The 22,253-nt window shown below is 38.1% G+C and overlaps 1 long non-coding RNA gene across 1 annotated transcript; it reads left to right on the top strand.

Annotated features, from left to right (window-relative positions):
- Positions 1-19,234: 19,234 nt before the first annotated feature.
- LOC134559945 (uncharacterized) lies at positions 19,235-21,497 on the top strand. Its single transcript, XR_010082640.1, has 3 exons — positions 19,235-20,391; positions 20,894-21,014; positions 21,143-21,497. It is a non-coding gene; the product is annotated as an uncharacterized LOC134559945 (long non-coding RNA).
- The last annotated feature ends 756 nt before the right edge of the window (positions 21,498-22,253 follow it).

Here is a 22,253-nt window from a genome sequence, read left to right as displayed (position 1 = left end):
TTATTATTATTATTATTATTATTATTATTATTATTATTATTATTATTATTATTACTACTACCAGGGAGAGAAACAACAGGTTCCTGTGCGTTTTTAGTAGGGAAATCTTTAACATCTGAAGGCATAAAATTCACGGATTGAACTCTTATTGCTAAAGTAGGAAAAATTGCATTTCAAGTGCCTCACGACAGAGTTTTCAACTCTTAATACTTAGTGAGGCATTGATGATGAGGCATTTCTCTATTCCAAATGGACAAATTATATTGGCCGATGTAACTGCAGGAAGAAAAGTGAAGCATCTTTTGTTTGAAGTGGAAGTTGTGCAAGAGACAAAGGGCAAATTGCCGGTGGCCTTCTCTCTCTGAAGCATCCTTTGGAACTTGAACAGACATTAACTACTCTTCACAAACCACCCGTGGGTGTTTTAAAATATTTATTATTTCTCCCTCTTTAATGTTAAAGCCTGCATCTGCCCACCATCAAACAAACCCTTTAAGAATAGACGTGGTTTGCTGCTTCTCTGCAGTTGGTGTTTAGCGGTGAAGAGAGAAACTCGTGTCTGCAATTAGAAATTAAATTCCACATCCCCCCTACTGTGTGGGAAGCTCTCATTCCTTCATTCTTGCCCCCTTGTTGCAAGGCTGAGGCATCTGGCTATCCTGAGAAAGCCTGGGACTCCTAAGACAGACATTTCAACCTTAATAGTAATAATTAAAAATGGTATTCAGCTTGCATTTTTAAGCACTGAATAATCCTTGTCAAGCAGCTAAGAACTGAAGATGAGTACTTATTATAATCACCATTTTTTGGGAAAGTACAAATGCACAGTTAACTGCTGAGTAGAACCAAGACTTCTTGGAGGTGCATGTATAATGACCCCCTTTTTGTATCTGTGGAAATAGAACTCTAATTAACACAGCAGTTATATAAGCAGACAGATTCACTTTTGACCTGTTGATTTCAACAGACCCAGTTAAATTCTCCTGATTTATTCTGGTAGGTGGCACCTTAGTTCAAAGCTGGATAAAACAACAACACCTCCATTATGAGTAGTAATATTTTTTCCAAAGTCCTCTCCAAGTTGGAAGGGAGGTGAATAAGTAAGCTGAATTACTGAATTACTGAATCAAATATAGGGTTTTTTTGATAGAAAACTAATCACTGCTACTTAAAATACATCCATATTGCTGCTGTATTTAAGTACAGTCTCAGATTCTGCATAATTTAAGAATAAGCCTTAAAACCCTAGTGGCACAAGCTCTCCAGAGATGAGAAAACAGCTGTTCTTGGCCATTACCACCACGAGTAGCATCAGTGAGAACAGGTTTTGCACCATTTGGAGCATTAGAGAGAAGCTGCTCTGCTCTTTGTTCACCTGGAGTCGCCTGGGCTGCCTGAGGCACAGCTACTCCTGCAAGGCCACTGATCACAGGTGAGCTCAGGCTCTTAACTCAGTACAAGAAAAACTTGCCTGTAGCCACAGAGGAAATTTGGGAGTTTTTGTCAGGCTCTCTTCTGTGCAGCTTTGTCTTTGGAGGAATAACAACGTCAACAGGGAAAGCAAAATTGTTTTACAGCACTTGCTGTTCTAGACTTTTAGCATGGAGGGGGTTTTGTCCCCTGCATCTGAGGTCACTTTTTTTAGTGACACTTGCTGGGGGGGCTGTTACTCTTGCTGCTGCTTCTCTGCTGAGCTGGCAGAGCACTGAGCACCCTCTCTGTCCTGTCCAGGTGGGTCAGGGTGCTGTGATTAGAGCCCTGGGAAAAGCCCAGTTGAGGACACAGAGCTCAGGTGTCACAGCAGATACGGGGACCAAACAGGCAGAGCCTGTGGGAGGGTATTCCCCAAGCTGGGCAGAGGTGATGGGTGTTTCTCAGAGCACTGGGACTTCCAGTTAGCATCCTTTCCCAGACTGGGATCTGCACCAGAGCTGCTGCCCTGAGCAATTCCATGTGGGAACACTTGGCTGTGTTGTCTGAATTTGACTGTATGGTTGGAATACCTTGTGCAAAATGCAACACTTCCCTTTCTTTTAGGATAAACCCACTCATTTCTGTGTTCAAATCAAATCCAGTGGAAAAGTAATTTTAGGCTAGTAATTATTTCATTTTAATATTGACTTATTTCTACAGTAGTAGATGATTAAAAAATACTTTGGAGAAAAACATTGAGAAACTTGTTCTGGGAATGTCAGTAAGAATTTTATGACATTACTATAACACTACCGTTTTTTTCTTCTTGTTTCTCCCCAGTAAAACTCGGTATGGATCCACTGATTTAGTTTTATAGGACATTGTAAGGTTGTAATTATTTTTTCTTCTACCAAATTTCCATATTGTATCTATGTCACTTTTCTCAGTGCATTAATATCTGAAAAGAACATCTGTCATATTTATTTTGTGTCTTTCCATACAAATAACACAGATTTTATTAAAACAGTGTCTAAACTTACCCTTTGAGTATCCAGCTGAAATTTCTTGCCCACTGAATAACTATCAAGCTACTTTAAGTACTGTGCTATTAACTGGAAAGTCACAATAACATCACAGCTGTGTCTGACAGCTCTGACATGACATTTTTAAGCTCACACTGATGCCAGTGCTAAATTAACTGCGTGGATTCTGACAACCCAAATCACCCTGCTTGTCCCCCGAGCCCCTCCGTGTGCAGAGGGATCATTGCAGTTCACAAGGGTCTCAGGCGTGGATCCGGGCTCTGCATTATTCCTGTCTGTTTGAAAAATGTAGGCAATAATGAAGCTTATGTTGTTGACTTGGAATTGTTTCTCAGGAAGGATGTATGCTTGTGGTCAAGGTCAAAGCAAAGTAGAGGAAAAACATGTTGATTTTGGTTGAGGGGAAAAAAAACAATAAGCTGTTTTTGAATGACTAAGGTTCCATCAAAAAATGTATTATATAATCACCCCAAAGTGGCCTTTTCCCCCCTGTGGGTAACCCATTTATTTTATTTTGGCCTTGCCCTTCTCAGCACTACCCATGTGAGTACATTTCTTGTATAAACTGTTAGGATGTTGTCATTTGGTGTCATTCCTGGTTACATACTTGCTTTGTCTTTATTTTTTTGAGACGTTGGGGAATAAAACTTGAAACTTCCACTGTGTCTGTATCATAAATCAAACATTTTGGTGGAAGATAATGGGGCACTTAAAACAAAAATGACAGAGACTTCAATCAATATAATACCTAAAGAGCAACAGCTTGTCTGCAGCTTGAATTGTAGTTAATTAATCAGAGTCACCATTTACATATTTAGTAGGGTGTATTAGTTTAGAAAACAATAAAGAATAAATTCATCCTTCCAATGCATTTGATCAATGTATGAAAATCAGAACAAAAAACTTTTTATCCTGTTTTTATTTTATGTACATTATGTAAGCAATGTACACCCCTGGGTAAAGCTTATAGATAAGTTAATTCAACTATTCTATAATTTTAATTCACTTTCTGCAAATGTTTGAGAAGAATTTTTTGATGCATTTGCTGAAATCTCTTCTTTCAGGATTCAAATTCTTCCCTCCTCAGTCCATACACTCCCATGAAATAGTTTTTGTGGGATTGAACCCTGCAGAGATCATTCTCTGCAGGACTGTGCTTTTCTGTGCTCTCTAGGATGGAGATGGGTTTTGGATACCTGCACTGGGATGGGCTTGTGTCCCTTGTTTGTGTGAGGGGTGTGGAGTCCATTTTTTAGCACATAAAAAGGGGATTTCAATTCTGTCACAGTGTTTGAAGCAATGAGAAACAAACTCAACACTGATAAGGGGATGCCCTTTACCAATACTGTGCAAAACTAGGAGAAATTGTTTGGTACAGTGTAAATTTTCATTAACCATGCCAAGAAGATTGGCTATAACCTGGTCTGCTCACTCAGCAGGGAAATGGTTGTCACCAAACTTTAATGCCATACTTACAGTGAGTGTTTTTGCATGCCAGGCAGCCCCTGGCATCAGGAAATATTTTAAGAAGCATGTGAGGACCAGCACAGATTGCTTGTCTCAGCACAGCTCATATTTATTTAAACAAGAGGAGTGTGCTACTCGCTGTGAGACAGGACTGCATTCCCCTGGAAGCCAAGAAGAGTGTATGTAAGCAGACAGATTGATAAATAGCCAAGGGGTTTGAAATATTCCATCAGACAGTCCTTTTCCCCTTCCAGATCCATGGACACCTTTGTGGTCACTGCCAGTCCAGAGTTGCTCATGTCCACGGTGCTTTGGCTGTCCTGGAGAAGAGAGTGCTCCACAGATCTATTTCTATAATCTAATCTATAATCTAATCTAATCACTAATCTTTAGCATCAGTCTTTTAAAATATATGCTTTCCCCCCCCCGCCCTTTTTTTTCTTTCTTTTTATCAGAAGAGGATTAAAAAGGCTGAACACTGAAGGAACGGCAGCATTTTGCTCAGTGGTGCAACACATATGAGTTACTAATTATTTATAACTACACTTAGTGGCTATGTTTAGATTAATTTAGAAGTAACTGGTTTGCAGGATGAAAAGAGAAAATTTAATTTTTCATCGACTATGAGTAGGTAATAAAGACTGCTCATGTGCCTGAAAGGGGGAGGTGAAGTATTCAGGACCATTAACAGAGGTCCCATATTTTTTTGAGTGTATATTTGCAAATTTGCAAAATGAACCTGAGCCAGGTGAGTTCACTTCCCTGGGGATGAAGTCTTAGGGCCACGTTGAAAGGCTGCCTTTGCACCTTGCTGTGACTGATGGTAGCATCTGGATAGCACTTCTCTTAAACAGATGTGGAATGAAAGGCCCAACCTAAGTCAAATCCTGTGAGATGAACACTGTGGACCTACTATGAGATCAGGAGAAATATAAATCTTAATTCTGAATATTGCCATAGGAGACACATCACTTGTCAGTCTGCCTCCTGAATTTCGTGGTGGGGGAGAAGAGATGGCAATATTAATATGAAATTTTTGCATATTCTCTTTTTATTGTTTCATTATTGACATGAATTTTAGAAAAATGACCACAATCCATGGCTGCCTGTAGCTTGGGAAATCTTTTTTCCTCAGTGAAGATTTCATTGTCTTCATCTAGATGTGTTGCTTGTTGTCCTGAGCAAAGCTTAATTTTAATAAACACATAGCAGTAATTAATTAAGCAAAAATATTTTGAGGTATCATTTCTAATTGTTTTACAATGCAAGTATAGGTCAGAGCTGGCAGGGAAGCCTGCTAAGTCAACCAAGGTGATAAACTAAAAATGAATCATAAACTAATTTTCACGACTGACAATTCCTCTCTGAATTAGAGAAGAGAGCAGAATAGCTTGAGAGGAGTTATGGAGAAATATCAGTTTGATTTATGGACAGCAAGTTTGCTGTGGACTGTATATGAATATGGATTCAAATAAAAGCTACACTTCTTGTTTGAAGTGAATCTTTAATGCCACAGTAAACCTTGAAGAGGAAATACAAGCAAATACAATTCTTCCCACTAAAAAAGACCTGGGGGTAGAAATGTAGGATCAGTCAAAAACACTGGACTCAGAGGTGGCACTCTTGCTCTATATTCTTCTTGTGTAAAGATTTATTTTGCTCTTTGATGAATTCAAACAGATGCAGAGAGAATGAATCAGGCTGATTTTGTATGGTTAACACAGAAAAAACCCTGAATTCCTTATGAAGATGATGCCAAAATCTTAGGCCTGCAAAAAAGAGGGAATTTCATGAGTTGAATAAATGTCTAGTATTCAATATTGATCAGAGGTTCACATCTTCTGTCCCCTTCTCTAAGGGATATAAAACTCCAAGAGATGAAACAATTAAACCCCAAATACAAATGCTAAAACAATAGGTGACAGAACTTCCATTTCTAGATTTCAAACTGCTGGCCAGTTTTATGACAGTAACTTCCAATTCTGCAGCTACAACCCCCCCACCCCTCAACATTTATTGTGAATTAAACTATCTTATCTCTCTTAACTTTACTAGAGAGGGAATAATTTTCTCTGAAGGAGAGCCAGTGGGAAGTGACAATGCTCTTGGGAGCATTTGAAAATGATGCTTACAGAGGAGAGGTTAAAAACCTTGACTCAGTTGGGTTCTCTTTAAACTGTTTAAGATCATTTTAACAATTAATATGGTTGTATAACTGATACAGTATGCATTTGAAAGACTTTTTTCCCCTACCACTTTTTTCCTTTCCCTTTGGTTTAATATGTTCTTTCACCTGGATAAAGTAAATTATTTTTTATAGATTTATTGTCCTCTTGTCTCTGTACCTCATCTCCTATATCATGTTGCTCCTTACTGATAGTCCAAAGGACTGATTGGCATTGTGTTCTCTCTAGATGACAAAAATATATCAGAATATTCTGGCCAGTTAAAATAAAAGAATGAGGATAATCAATTTTCAGAATTTATGGCCACTTGACTTACATGAGAGCATAGAAATAAGCAACCTACCATCTATCCAAGAAGTTTGATAAACCAGGATGTATCTTAGGGAGTTTAAGACAAATAAAGCTTAATGGCAAGGACTGTTGATTTTTATAGGCAGTAATTCTATTTAACTGGAATTTTTTCCAGCTTATTTAGTGGTGCTCATTATCTGGTCTTTATCAGACTCATTACTTACTTCTTACCATGCTAAGGAAATGTTCACTTTCATCTTACCTGTAACTCATAAATGCAGTAATTTAATTCTCAGTTCTCTGTCTGTGGTTGATAACTGCCTAATTCTCCACCACTATGCAGTTAATAAATCAAAATGCAGATTAATCAAGACTATAAAATAATCCTCTGTAGCTTATTTCCTTTCTATACCTAAGCTTATTTTTTATAAGCTTCTTTGTAGCATGTACATGCTCCTGTGTAGCATCTGAAAACCAGCTTATTTGGGAAGTGACTGAGGATAAACTTTATACATTTAGTTTAAACTGACTGTCTTCCAATTGTTTTGTACAATATAGTATATAATTGTTGATATGCACTTTTTTTTTTTTTTTTTTTTTTTTTTTTTTTTTTTTTTTTTTTTTTTCTGTAAAGATATTTTCCCATGATAAGAATACTGGGATCAAACACATCTCTAGTTTGCACCTCTGTTTTTGTAGAGTATCTACTCATACCACATAGCTTGTAAGGGCTTGTTTTTGTGTAATGTCTGCCATTGACAGGTTGCACTAAAATCATTCATTGATTTATTGGAATAAAATTGGAAGAAATTGCTTTAAATTTTAAGTTGGAGTAGACATCTGCATTCTACAGTGCCAAAACCCTTTCTGGTAAGTGCTGGCTCCCTGAGGCTCCTGATTGCTGCTTGGATTTCTGGGGCCCTGGCTGTCCTATCTTCCTTGGAGTCCTTACAGAGAAGCTTTTGGGATGCCCATTTTGGTTCTAAATGGAGTAGAAATCTGCTGTGTGGAAATTTCATGGGTTTGCCTCCTCCCAGTTCTGCTCAAACTCACAGAAACAGAAAATGGGTGATGTTGGATGGGGGCTTTAAAGATCATCCTGTCTCAACCCCCCCTGCCATGGTGAGGGACAAGGTCCACTAGATGGGAAAGCTCCATCCAACCTGGCCTTTAACACTTCCTGGGATGGGCACCAACAATTTCTCTGGGCAAAATGGAGATACAGAGACATTAACTGCACGTGAGTGTGGTTGTTGGAGAGATGTAGGCAGAAGAGAGCAATTTCTTTGTTGTTGGACTCAAATGGAAGGGCGTACATGTGCAGGAATATTCAAAAGCTGCTTCAGAGGAGCAGACTCCAGATCTGTTCATCAGAGGCAAGGTGCTGTGGAAGGAAGATCAGTGGTGGAAAAGGAAATGGAAGGATGACTTGAATCCTTTTAAAATAGCCAAACTCCCAAGCACTGGCTTATGTTACCAGCAAACAGCCTGCAAACCTTGGTTTAAGGAAATAAAACTGCTCCTGAGTTTTGAAAACACGGAGTCAAAACTCATGTCTGATTCTATAACTTAAAAACATTGAGGGCTTTTTTTTCCTAGTTCAATTTAAGAAAGAAAAGAAAGAACCCTTCTGCTGTGGCTGTGTATGCCAACCATCAGCCAGGAGCAAAGCTTTACAGCTGACTTATAAACCCCTGAGAGATGGGTTTTCTAATGGAAATACTGACAGCCCCTTGACTAGCAACACTAGCAGGCACTGCTGTAAAAAATGAGACTGAGACACACACGATACAGGGCCCAGAAGGTAATTAATAGCTAGAGTGAAATAAAATATAGACACAACATCCCACAGAGAGCATGACTCAATGGAACAAACTCGTAATAAAGCACAAAGAATGTCTGTTTAGTAAAGAGCTGTGTGAAGCTGCTTGTAAAATAAATCACGAGCTAGTGCTAGAGACAGCTGAGCTCTCTGTGTGTTTCTTTTAAATAGGAGGATTAACAAACACCCCTTCACTGTAAAAAGCCATTTTTGGCAATGCAGAATTGTAGTTAAAATGAGAAGGAATGAAATGTTAAGTGCACCTATGCAAACAAGATCTTTAGACACTCCTCAGCAGAAATATGGCAGAGGGAAGTTACAACTGCACCTACCACCTCATCTTTTCAACCGAGTAACTTTTGGGCTAGCTCTCATTCTGATGTCACCCAGCTGACTTCTCATTTGGAACACTTGACTTCATCCTTGTCGCATGTTATATGTCAAAGCAGGCATAGAGTAGTTCTTATTCCTTAATTTCCTTCCCTAATTTCCAAGCTTAAAAAAATTTTAAAAATCACCACCACAAAAACCTTCCCAAACCCAGACTCTCTTTTCTTGTTTCTTGCTGTGCTTCCACTGCTGTGTGAGCCTGTAGTTGTGATATTGAAGGTAAAGTATTGTTTTGGGATTATGCACTAGGATGCCTGATCATAGCTTATTATTGTTAATTTATTAACAATTTATTAATAAGCTCCTGCCGTATTACTGTTAATATATCCTACATTCACATTTCCAAGGCAGAAAAATAAATTACCCCAGATTCCTAATCCAGTTGAGTTAGACACCACAATTAATGTATTCCCAAAATTAACAGTCCCCACACAGCAAATCTTGGAAGGTTTCAGATTTAGGGTGATTCATTTGCCATGTCACTGCTACTTTAATCTTTATCAAACAGTGTTGGCAAGCCTCAATCCAACATTCCTTGAGTTAAGACTCAAAATACTTGATGAGTGATAAATTTCAGCTTCTGTGATTTCTGTCACTAATTAACATGTAAGAATATCAAAGCCCATGATTTAAAACTGATGACTGAAACTGAGATATGGCAGCACTACAATGTAAAAGTTGACTTTGTGATATGTAAATGGTGTAAAAAACACAATCAAAAATATCCAAATACATTTTTGTAGTTTTGTTTTTCTGCTTTGTTTTATTTTATGCATCCTTAGGGGAAAAATCAGAAATTGCTTTCTAGGTTCTTATGCTGCAAATCTTGTGTACTGCTGCCTCTCAATGTTTTTATTTCTTTGAAGGGCAGGGACCTGTTTAGTGTCAAGCTCTGTACAGCAGGGAAATACCACACACATCATCTTTGTGACACACTGCTGGAGACTGAAACACTTCCCCTACATCATCTACGCTACAAAAGTAACTGAAGAAGATTTTTTTTGTGATTTTCAAGCAGTCTGCTAGTTAGTTTTGCCATAGTTTCAGTTCCCTATCATTCGCAGGAGGCAAGATACCCTAAAACTCAGTACTGTATTCTTTTCATGTTAATGATTTACTAATAATACTTTAATAATTATTCTGAGTTTGAAACATAGCCAATCACAATAACAGCTTTATATTGTTGGGACCAACTTCAGAAAAAAAACCCCAAAAAACCTTAGAAATCTAAAAAGCTCTTGTGCTATTTGAAGTGTAAAATGTGAGAATTAAACTAGAAAGACCCCCACCTACCCTTGGCAGAAAGTTTGGGGGCTCCAATAAATGAGTTCTTGCAAATTGCAGAGGGTGATTTTAGTTATATATTCTCTGCCTTTCACTTTGTTTAAACTCTGACATGTGAATGATTGGGACAAATGTTTTCTCAGCTGTGGCAGTCATGTGAGGTTTATGCTGGACATTTACAAATTGTGTAAATCCCAGCTGAAGTGAAGTAGGAGCCTTGATTCTTTTTTATTCTGTGTATAAAATCTTGGACATTTGTTCCATTCCAGAGCTGGATTATGGACTGTGAAGTATTTTTCAGAGCTGAGTGTGACCATGCTAAAATCCTTCAAATGTGGACCACCCTCTTTCCGAAATCCTAATTTCTCTTGTACTGGAGCAAAAAATAATTTGAAAATCATTAATTCAATTGTATTTTTTTAATTGCCCATTTGCATAGACAGAAATCATTTATACCTCCTGATTGTGTAGAGACTGTGTAAGAGACAATTTCTTGTCTGCTATTTGGAATTTCTGTCTTGGATTTATAACTGGCTGAGTCTCATTGCTTGATTTATAGAGAGGCTGCAGATGAGTGCCCATACATTGCTGATTTAAACTAGATAGTTATCTAAACCTTTATTGTGCATACAAAGAGCCAGGAGTTAAATTTAATGCCCTTGACACTGCAAAATATCAGTGAGAGAACCCAGATATAGAGGAACAGTGGCTTTTTATCATCATTATTTATGGACTTCTACATCCAATGTCATTTGTATCTTAGAGTTACGTGGCAATTAGGAAACTTTATTAATAGCAGATCAGGTTCCACAGTCTTTGCATTGGAAATGAGAAGGAATTTGAAGTGTTTTTATTTGATAATGTCACAGTAGTATCAGGAGCTTAATTGTTCATTCTGGGATTTTTTTAATATTGCAAGAACAGTGTTTTAATCGTAGCACTGGAACTTTGCATGTTTTGTTCAGCCCTATGAAAACTGACATTTTGACAACAGGAAGTATTTAGAAATAATGTATAAAGAAAAGGTTAGTAGACATGGCTAGTGATTGAAAAATCAGATAATTGCACTATGGAAAAAAATATTCACACCCATTTTTGTCATCCCACTGCAGTAGCTTCATCTTTCAGGGAATTCCTCTGAAAGTTATCAAGGTTTGACTGCAGAGTTTGAAGTGTGAGAAGCCTATTAAAACAACCATTTCCCCTTTCCTCAAAAAACATTTAACTTCAGGTTCAGAAAGGCTCGCTGGTCAAAAAGGCCTTTTGACATCCTCACTCAAGCGTCATCTATTCAGCTCCTGTGGGAGGGGAAAAAAATAGCAGTTTTATCCTCAATGTTTAAAGAACAATCCAACTCTCCTATAGCTGCCTTGCACCAGGAAAATAATGATAGTTTCCTTTGCAGGAATAAAGGCAGAACTGGCAGAACTGCTTCCAGTGGCAGTGACACCCAAATTTATGAGAGACATGGATTAAAGAGTGCTCCCTTTGAAATTAGGCATAGGGGGGTTGATGTGTGACTTAAAATTGGATTTGTGCCTTTTTTAACCTCTGCAGTGCTCCTTAAAACATCAACAGGAGCATTGAAATCCACTTGAGACATTTTTCCTAATGCCCATCCCTAGATTTGTAATTTATATCTTATATGATTGAAAGTGATATATACAAGTAGTAAACTGAAAGAAGAAAATTATAGGCTTCTAATCCTGGGTACCAATACCTTAAAAGGAAAGGAAATTCACTCTGGAGATTAGCTAATCCATTGTTCCAGTAAAAATAGTCAATTCTCTTATAAACATCATGGTGGACTGTGGATTGGTTTTAACAGAGAAATTCTGTGAATAGTTCTGATACTGAACTTTTAAAAATAAAATTTGGCATTCTAAACCTGAGTGAGGGGTATTAAATATCATGTGGAATAAAACATGAAAATTGCATTTCTGTTTGGATATCATTCATGTAGACAGAGTTCAGAACTCACAAATTAAAGCAATTTTGAACCATCACTATATAAAATTAAAGTCTTTAACACATATATGGCAGTTTCACAGAAAAAATTGTACTAGCACAAAAAAAGAGAATTTCCTGAAGAACCACTTCCTTTATGGTTATTCAATGAATTGAAAAAATCTTCAAAGAATAATATCATCCCCTCTCTGCTTTGTGTATTTATTTATGTCACCAAAACAGTTGTAACTCACGAAAGAGTTATAAAGATTATCAGCAATGCCAATGTAGGTAATGCTCACGAGGAGAAATGCTGAACTACTGAAAAAATGAAAGATTTCATTTTTTTTTCTTCCAGCAGGTTATTCTTTAGTACATGTTATAGTTGTAGAATCTCTGTTCAGGAGAATGTGGTTTTTTTAGAACTATTTCTGATTATATTTTCCATTTCCTCTGAATATACTCCAGACTCTCATATATGACACCTTTTATTTCTCTCCTTTGTTGACTCTTCTGCACTTTTAAGTGTTGTGCTGGATCATGTAGTAATTTCTCTTTAATGATCTTCCTTTTTTGTGTGTGATGAGTACATGATTTGTTTGTGGTGAGCACAGCCCTGCTTTCAGTGTAGAGTTTCTGTATTAACTTGATGGTATCATATATTTGATGTAGGTTGTTCTTATTTCATTCTTCAGAACGCCACACACTTTTCTTTTACACAATGTGGTCATTTTATTCCTACTGTCACTTGAGTTCATGACTGCTTCTTATGGTTGTTTCAGGGCCTGTTCATTTTCACATTTATCACAGGCAGAAAGGTTATTTAGTGCTTAAACCCGTAGTTGTTATTATTGTCATAAAGAGTAACCCTAATTATGGTTTCTAAATACTTCATATGGTGGTAGAATCGTGTTTGCCGTCAGAAGCAGAATGATTAGAGAAAAGCCATTTATTGCTGAAAGAATTTATTAATTATGGTATGTATGGTATGGTAGGAAAATGTGAGCCCTTCTACACCCTGCTGCGTTGGACTCCACCAAAAGAAAACATTCTGATCAACAAGAAATGAAGGACAGGATGTTGTGAGTGCAACTGTGATTCCTTTGAGTGGGAGGAGAGAGGGACTGGAATTATCTTGGCCTTGACTTCTGGAGAAAATTGCAGGTTCTGCCACCTCTTTTGGGATCCCAGTCTCCAGTATTTTACAATATTATCAGGAAGCTTTTTTTTTTTTTTTTTCAAAAGATCCAGAACAAAAACTGCGAGACAACAAGAAAAAGGCAGAGATAAGATTAATATTCAGGAGATGTTTTTCCCCATAAAACGTTCTTCTGCTCTAAGAATACCAAAATCAAATGCACCTATCAAGCTGTATCCAAGGTTTAATATCACCTTGGAAACTAAATTCCCTTAGGAAGCTAATGATGGTTATGCAGATGACAAATCCATAGTTTAGATACTGGTTTGTTCTGTGTCCTTTTTTAAAACAGACATGAAGTTTGGAAGTAATTAGTCCCAGACTATAAAAAAATATGGGATTCTGCACCTAATATAAACCAAAGGGACACTGAGGATTGTTCAGAGACCAACTTAAGCCCTATGAAAGCAGCACTAACACTCTTGGACTTTATTAATTTCCAAATGCACCAAAAAGCCCTCAAACAAAACCCAAAACAACCAAACAAAAACCCACCAAAACCCCGTTGCTTCTTTGCCCTTCTTGTTCCTTTCTTTCAACTGGCATTACCAGAGAAAGAACAGTCATGCATTATGCAGCACAATTGTTCTATGGGAAATGTTCACAGTCATCTAAATTAATGGAATAAGTATGTAAACTTCCAACTGCTAGACTCGGAGGATTTTCAAGCACTGATACTGTAACAACAGCTGGTTTCTTTAAGAACTCTAAGTAAATTCATTTTAAAAAATTAAATATGCCAACATGCAGCATATTTTGACTGAGTTGCAAAGAAAGAATCCCCATTGCTTCTGCTCTTACTGTAACATATTGCTTTTCATGCTTTCCCCAGAGTATTGAAAGAATGCTGCAGATGTTCTCATTTAAATGTTCTATGTTCTGTTAAGTAGATGAGAGAGAAGCCTCCGTGCTAAGTCTCAACCACTTTTCAGAGTGAAGGTTATGAAATATTTTCCTTCTCCGTCAGGTTTTATCATGTGAGTGTTGAACTTCTATAAAGAGTACCAGTTTTCACTTTTTGGGGAATGCGAGGAAGCAGTGTGAGCAATTAATGAAATTGAAATTAAATTTAAGATTTCAGTTGAGTTTCAGTATTTGTACTTGGTCTTGTATTAGTGTTCATGAGTTAAATAGTGTAAAATGAGGAACAGATATCTAAGGCTTTATTTACACCGTAATTAATGTTTATAAGTTATTTACTTATACATTGAGGTTAATATTGATTAATTAATGAAAACTGGGCACATCAACAGTGACTTCAACCTGAACAGAACTGTAGAGGCAGTTTCACATTTAATATAGGAACACCTGCAATTTAACAGTATTCACAGAATCACAGCCTGAATTAGGTTGAAAAAGACCTTTGAGATCATCAAGCCCAACCTATGACCTAACACCTCCTTGATGAACTAAACCATGGCACTGAGTACCACATTCAGGCTTTCTTTAAAAGCATCCACATAAATAAAACACATCAAGGATTGGGCTACTTAGGGTTTATTGCAATTACTTCTAGAGTATGCAGTTTGGTAATATAAAATGGTATAAAATTCAGAATGTGGCCTTGAACACTGCTCCAAAGCTTCCTCAAGTAGAGGAATGACACCTTTACTCAACACAGATTTGAAAATGACTCAAAACTCTGGAGGTTTTTGTACAGAGGACTGCAAGGGTGAGTACATGAGTCTGAAACAATAATGAGCCCTTTACAAGGTTGGCTGCAGGAATTTATCTGTCATTCTGGCACGGTAGGAAAAAATCGACTGGAAATCTCGGTGGCAAGAACATGAATTGGACTTGTTGAGATTTAAGATATCCAAAAGCAGATTAACGTGAAGACATTCCATTAATCAACCTGACAACAGGAAAATCCAGACAGAGGGAAGGTATGGAGCTGTCTAGCTACAGAATGGCCCATTGCTATTTTTTTCCGTACACATTCTAGTACTAGAGTGTTTCTTGAGCTATTCTCACAAATTTTATTTATGCACAGGAGCCAAGCAGCTGAGGAAAGGCAGCAGTGAAGTGATAACAATAGAGAGCAGTAGTCCTGGGGGATGCTGCAGGCCAGGGCTGAGTGCCTCTGCCTGGTTCAAGCTCTGTATTCCATTCCAAGCACTTCATGACATCTGTGAGGATTGCTGTGGTCTGGAGGCTTTCACAGCTCACCTAGAACCAGCTGGAAATTTGGGACCATGCTGGATGAAACAATTTGTATTGCAGAGGGTAGAAAACATTCTCTTTGCCTGTCCTGAAACACTAACGTGTCTTTTGCAGAATAAAGTGTATTTTCAAGACTATTTACCTCTCTAAATGAATTCATAAATGTAGGATAAAAAAACCGTTTATCAACCCCTATACATAAAATAAGTTGTTGTTGTGAAGAAGCAGGTTTTGAAATGAAAGCTCTTCACAACTTCAACAAAAAAAAAGTGGATTTTTCTAGCCAAATTTTTAGCAACAGAAAGCACTTGAAATACCATTTTGATTTGCTTCTACTATGGGGCATGTTTTTCACCCTGAAGTCATTGTTTGGGATTGTTCTTGCTTAGATTTCTTTTTTTTTCTTTTTTTTTTTTTTTCCTAAATTCCTTCAACCCTTATGTGAGCTTGTAGTTGTGAACCGGCTTCAATTACAAAGTTCAGTTAAAACCATTTTTTAGGCCTCAAGTAAGTCATACTATGATAACTTACTCATCTATTACATATCAGTTTTTTATAAATAAAGTAATTTCACAGTTTATTTTTTGTTAATCTCAGTTTCTGGCTAAGCATGTGAACTTGGATGAACAGCAGAGAGTTTGGTGCTCACCATTTTGCACCTCAGAGAAATGGGTTTTTTTGGAAGACGTTGCCTATTTAATGCTTTATAGCTAGAAAACTGAAGAAACATGAACAAGGAGCTGAGGGAATTCTTGAAGAAATGGTTATACAGCAAGAATAAGCAAAAATATTGCGAATTTTTGATTAATATTTTTATATAAATGTGAGGTACTTAACATCATCTACTAGAAAAACACTTGATAACCAGGAGAGTTGTGCCAGAGTTGTCTTTCCATCTAAAGATCAGGGCACAGCATATTTGCTGGGTCATGAGCTTTATTTCACCACACAGTCCTTATTTGACTTTGAAAAGACAAAAGAAAACCAACCTAAGCCTCAAAAAGAGTACACTACATGATCTTTTCTTTGATTATTCTGGACAAGGAAAGACTAAAATAAGTATTTTGTGTGACAAAAGAGATTGGATTTGACAGTTCCTCCGTGAAGGGCTGCAGAATAACCAAGTTTAATGCCAAAAAATGACATTAATGAAGTGGTAAGGTTGGCTGGCAGTGTATAGTGCATTTCTAATATGCCAGTGTGGGGACTTTAATAAAAATAGAAAAAAGAAAAAAGGAAAAGTCTCCCAGGTTATCTGGACAAGCAGAAGCAGGGGATGAAGAAATTAAACACATCTGCAATGTTGCCTTGCATTAATAATTACTGAACAAATGCTGTGTTCTGTAATTGGGAGTCAGTGTCTCAGATCCCAGGAGCAGCACAGAAAGTTTAGCAAGGAGCCACTTCCATGTTAATTATCATCCTTCAATCTTAAGTCTTTCATCAGGTAACCTCATATTTTTGATTTTCTTCAATAGTAAGAGATGTTTTTAAATCTTGACGAGGCTGATGCAGTTGACATGTTTGCATATGCTTACAATGCTCTGCATCTCATTAAAGGTACAAAATGGTGATTCATAAGTTTTTCTCCATACTCCCGTGCAGTTTAAAGAGGAACAGAGGTAAATAGAGTATATTTTGAAATATTTATGAGCTTTACTGCTTGACAGGAAAGGTAGAGAATTCTCAATAGCCAAAAGAACTTGACAGTTTTGTTACATGGTAAAGACAGTAACTGGAAACATATGAGAGAAGATTGATGTGCTTCCAGACTCCTTCCACAAAATACAGTTCTGTCTACCCAGCACAAATTATCCTGTAACTTTTCTTTTTTTAGTCTGTTGGACTGGATGCTGTGGAAGCCATGACCACATGCATAAAGTTGCTCCATGCTTTCAGGAGTTTTCTTTGGCTGCAGGCACATTTTGCAAGCAAATTCAATTATACATATTCATCCATTCTCTGCTTGGGCTAAGAGAAGCAGGGCCTCCTTTTTATATTCAGGATCCAAGAGCATGGGAAGTGAATTTTCTAAAATTATTATTTTGAAAATGGTGTAAAAATTACTTTATTAACCTTATTGGAGAAATACTATACAAGTGAGCAATATAGCTACCACTATTTTAATTTGAAAGTGCTCATCAACATGCAGCCTTGCTAGATTAATTTGTGGCTGGAAGGTTGCACCTTACAGTGGTTTAGGAAGGTCAACTTTCTTTCAAATAAAATTAAGATCAATATTTCACCAGTCTTAAAAAAGGTATGTGTAAATATATTTATTTCAATATGTGTAATGTTCCTGGTATGTGCTTCATGAAAATGTTCTTTCTGTAAGATCTTGACAATGACTGTGCTATTTTAAGGGCTCTGCACAGTTTCTATCCGGTGTTTTTGACTTTATTTCTCTGATCTCAGCAAAATCTCATTAAAGTGACATATTTTAACCTAATGAAATGAAAATTTAAACACTGCTTGTCACTTTTTGGGGAAAGAAAAAAAAAATCTTGTACTACTTCCACATACTAGTAAAGAAAAAGGCACATTCTGCAAAGGGTGTTTGAAATGCTCATTAAAAATGTTAGAAAAGTTGGTCTGAAACTTCAGCTCAGTTTTATTTCTAACTGGGGAAATTTTTGTTTTGAAATTATGCTTACTGTTTGCTTTTCAAAGCCTTCATGTTTGTCTGGAGGCAGAATTCTAAATCATGCTCTTCTGCAAGCGGGGTTTTCATTTTTGTTTTATTTTAAAATCGGGACTTCCTTAATTTGCCATGAACTCTTACAAAATAAGTGTTTCATGGAATGTGACGGTGTTATTGAAGGTGCTGCTTTGAAGAGATGATGATGGGAATATTGTACATTTGTGCTTGCTGTGTTATATGCATGTAACGTTTAATGTTGTTGTAGAAAGGAAAGATTGTGTTTACAGGAAATTATGAGTGCCATCACACGTTACTGTTAACACAGGTGATTCACTTTTCTTTTCAGCTCCCTCCACATAAAATCCTTGTCTGTTCTCCCCAGTGAGGTTGCAAATGCTGCTGTCAATTTTCACCAAAAAGTAAACGTGATTATGGTACGTGTATTTATAGTAACTGCCTTTGTATTTTAATCTGGAATGTATTTTAAGAGGATATGATTTCTTCTGTAATGTTGCCAGCAGACACATCAAGTTCATTACTTTTGCTTTTATATTTTCCTTGCTGCTTTTGTCACAGACAATTTTAGGATGTGTGTGGGTTTCTGAAGGCTGAGCTAGTACATTTAAAGGCTGCTGAGTGGCTCCTGCCTGTGAGCTGGGACCTGCTGGGTTCACCAGCTCCTCTCCCTGGGCTCAGTCTCTGAGCACTGCTCTCTGTCTGTAGGTGGCAGTGGGCATACGCTCTGCAACAGCTCTTCCAGTGCAGTGTCACAGGAAGAAACTAGTTCAGATTCCTATGCTCAGACTTTTTCTCTTTTCCCCTCGGTCTTTTCCTTTTTTCCTTTTTTTTTTCTTTTTTTTTTTCCTTTTCCCCCCCTTTTCCCCCCACTTTTTGCCCCTTTTCCCCCCTTTTTCCCCCCTTTTCCTCCCTTTCCCCCCCTTTCCCCCCTTTTTTCCCCTTTTTCCCTCCTTTTCCCTCCTTTTCCCCCCTTTCCCCCTTTTCCTCCCTTCCCCCCCTTTTTCCCCCTTTCCCCCCCTTTTTCCCCCTTTTCCCCCTTTTTTCCCCTTTTTCCCTCTTTTTCTTCTTTTTCCCTCTTTTTCCCCCTTTCCCCCCTTTCCCCTCTTTTTCCCCCTTTTCCCCCTTTTCCCCCCCTTTTTGCCCCTTTTTCTTCCTTCCCCCCCTTTTCCCCCCTTTTTCCACCCTTTTTTCCCCTTTTTCCCCCTTTTTCTTCTTTTTCCCTCTTTTCCCCCCTTTCCCCTCTTTTTCCCCCTTTTTCCCCCCTTTCCCCCCCTTTTCCCCCCCTTTCCCCCCCCTTCCCCCCCCCCCCCCCCTTTCCCCCCTTTTTTCCTTTTTTCCTTTTTTTTTTTCCTTTTTTCCTTTTTTCCCCTCTTCCCGTCTCCCCCTTCCTTTCTGTGAGGACGGTGAGGTGCTGGCACAGGCTGCCCAGAGGAGCTGTGGATGCCCCATCACTGGAAGTCTTCAAGGCCAGTTTGGATGGGGAATCTGACCAGCATGGTCCAGTGGGAGATTGGGACTAGATGGTCTTTAAGACCCATTCCAACCCCTTAACATTTCATAAATGTTTTCAATTCTGTGAAAAAGCCAACGTATCTCTGCCCCCCTGCCCCTGTCTGTGTGTCATGTATGCCAGCACCACAAAAATCAGAATTATCTCTTTCCTCCCTGCCTCCTGAAAGGAAGTTTTCTGCATGTCACCCATGCTTGTGTACTATGCAGGGTTGCAAATGCACTAGAATAAATCTCTCTAGCTTATATATATTTTAGCAATTAGAGAGATTCTGTCTGCATAAGTTCAGATGGTTCAGTAAGATCTCATATTTTCAGGTGTCCTAAATCTTTTCTGCTTTATGTACATATAATGCCAGTGCAAATAGCCAGAGGGCCAAAAGGAAAACATGCCAGTGTTTACTTTTCTTGTTACTGGGTTTTAAATACAAACAGGCAATATGTAAAACAGAAAATTAAAAGAAGAGACAGGAATGTGGCTAAAAGGGTTAATTAGGAATAAGAATGTCAGAATTTGGTGCTGGTTTTCCACTCAGGTGAGACAAGTCCTGCCTTCAAGCTGCTATGGATACGCACTATTTTGTGGCTACATTTCAGTTCCCTTCCTGTAAAAGCATTATTTTTGCCTCTGGGGCTTGATGAAATAGGCTTGTTGGATTGTGAAGTACCAAATGTTGGAGGAAGGGAACATAATGGGAGGTGAGAAATCTGCTTTTAAGCTCTCCAAGGCTACTCTGGAAACTTTATCACATAAACAATGAATCCAAAGTTATAGAAGCACAAGACATGGAGCAAAACCACCGAAAACCAAAAAACATACATGAGAGAAAAGTGCATGTAAAAAGCATTTCCAAGATGCTGTTAGTGAATGAGCATAAAAGGAAATGTCTTTCAGATGAGCACAGAAAAGCAGAAGTAGCAGAGTCAATTACTCCAAGCCTGCAAAAGCAATTTGATATCCAAGAATCCAAATGAAACCCTGTGCCCCTTGGAGTCAGAGCTGGATACAGGAAGTCTGTGTAAGTAGGACTTCTCTCTGCATTCTTCAGGTCTGTTATATGTTACTGGAAACCTATATTCTTTCCAAAAAAAAGGTCATTTCATAACAAACTCATGCTAAATTCCAGATTAATTGGATCATAGCTTTATAAAGGAAGCTGGTAAATGTGCCCTGGGCCAGGAGGACAAGGTAATTATTCCATACATGAGGACCTCACCTATGTGGCTGTTTTGGCTCTGGTCCTGCAAGCTCTTTATGTCATACCTAATCTGAAGCAGATGGGCTCTTCTCCTGAAGTCATTGCTTGCTGACCTGAAGTTTTCCACCAAACCAAGCTGGCATCAGATGAAACATTTGACATGAAGTCAGAAGAGTAATAAATTGAACTAGGCAAACTGAAAAGTTGTTTCTGGTCACATTTGAATCACAGAGGATTCTGGGTTGGAAGGGACCTTTAAAGGTCAATGTCCCTGCAGTGAGGACTGCATTTTCCTCTAGAAAAGGTTTTTCCTCTGTCAAAGGTTGTGTGGAGCCCTGTCCAACCTGACTGTGAATGTTTCCAGAGATAGGACATCTACCAACTCTCTGGGCAAGCTTTTTCAGTGAGCTGGACACAGTGCTCTAGGTGGAGTCCTGGCAGAGGTGAGTACCCCTCATTCCCCCTAACCAGTGAAATTATTTTTGTTCAGCATTTACTGGAGAGAAAAAAAAAATCTTAAAGTATTTCCTTAGTTTTTGCCTTATTAATTCTCACTATTTTTTTTCCCCAGTAAATATTCCTTTGAAGACACTTGGAAATAGCTGTAGAAGGAAGACTGTTAGGTCACAGGACCTGGGAGGTGTGATGCACTGTGGTTATGAGGTACAGCACACACACCAAAGTAGCACACCAAAGGTAAACAGCAGAGCCAGGTAACTTCTGGACTGATCCCTGAATCAAATGGATAATTATGAATTAGAGATCCAGCACCCACACTGTTCCTCTAGAAAGGAAATGGTGACATTTGTCTGATAGAGCAGGTTGCTTTTCTGACTGCTACACCCCACTGCAAAAATAAAGGGATGACTCTGACCTGTCTAAAGGTTAATTAAAAGAAGTCACAAGTCAGATAAAGGCCAGATCTTCCCTCCTTGCTCATGGGGAAGTCCACTGAAGGTCATTTGAATTTGAAGTCTGTAGAACTGAGCACTGAAGGTGCAGAGCTCTGAGCAGATTTTGGTTGTGGTTTTAAACCTCAGCTTCATTTGATGTCTGCTGTTTGTTAGCAAAGTTTTGATAGCTGAGTAGAATTTAAGATCAAGTAGGAAGTAGTAGGAAGGGATTGGTGGTGACCTAAGAGGCTTAACCAACCAACAGGTATGTGAAGATCATGAAATTATACAGTGACTTTTTATATATATAAAACCCAATTATATACGCACAAACAGCTTAAGTCACCACAAAATTACCACTAGGAAAGCAAGTATACTTATGGCACAAGTAAAGTAAATATTAAATATAAAAAAGTTATTACAAAATTCCAATTCTGAAATATTTACTTATGAACATTTACTTGTATACAGCTATAAATATGTAACTTGTGACCAAACTGCTTCCAGGAGTGGGGCTAACAAATAATGGGAAAGTCTAATTTAAAGATGACCTGCACCCCTGGAATTGGAGTTTGTCAGGTGTTCCCAGCCAGGACCATCTGTCAGGGAGGTCTGGTGCTCCTTTTAGGTAGACATGAGTTATTTTTTATACCTTTTGTTGTGGATACATGAGTGTGTGTAGGACATCAGTTCATGAGATAGCTGTTGCTAGTCTGTGCTTTCCTAGAAGGTAAATCTGTTGTCACAGTTTTTGTCTTGCTTCCATCAAATTTTATTCTCCTGCCAACT

The sequence above is a fragment of the Prinia subflava genome, chromosome 18 (genome assembly GCF_021018805.1).
Source record: "Prinia subflava isolate CZ2003 ecotype Zambia chromosome 18, Cam_Psub_1.2, whole genome shotgun sequence".
Taxonomy (NCBI): Eukaryota; Metazoa; Chordata; class Aves; order Passeriformes; family Cisticolidae; genus Prinia; species Prinia subflava.
The sequence above is the reverse complement of the archived record's forward strand: the minus strand, read 5'-3'. Positions and strand labels throughout refer to the sequence as shown.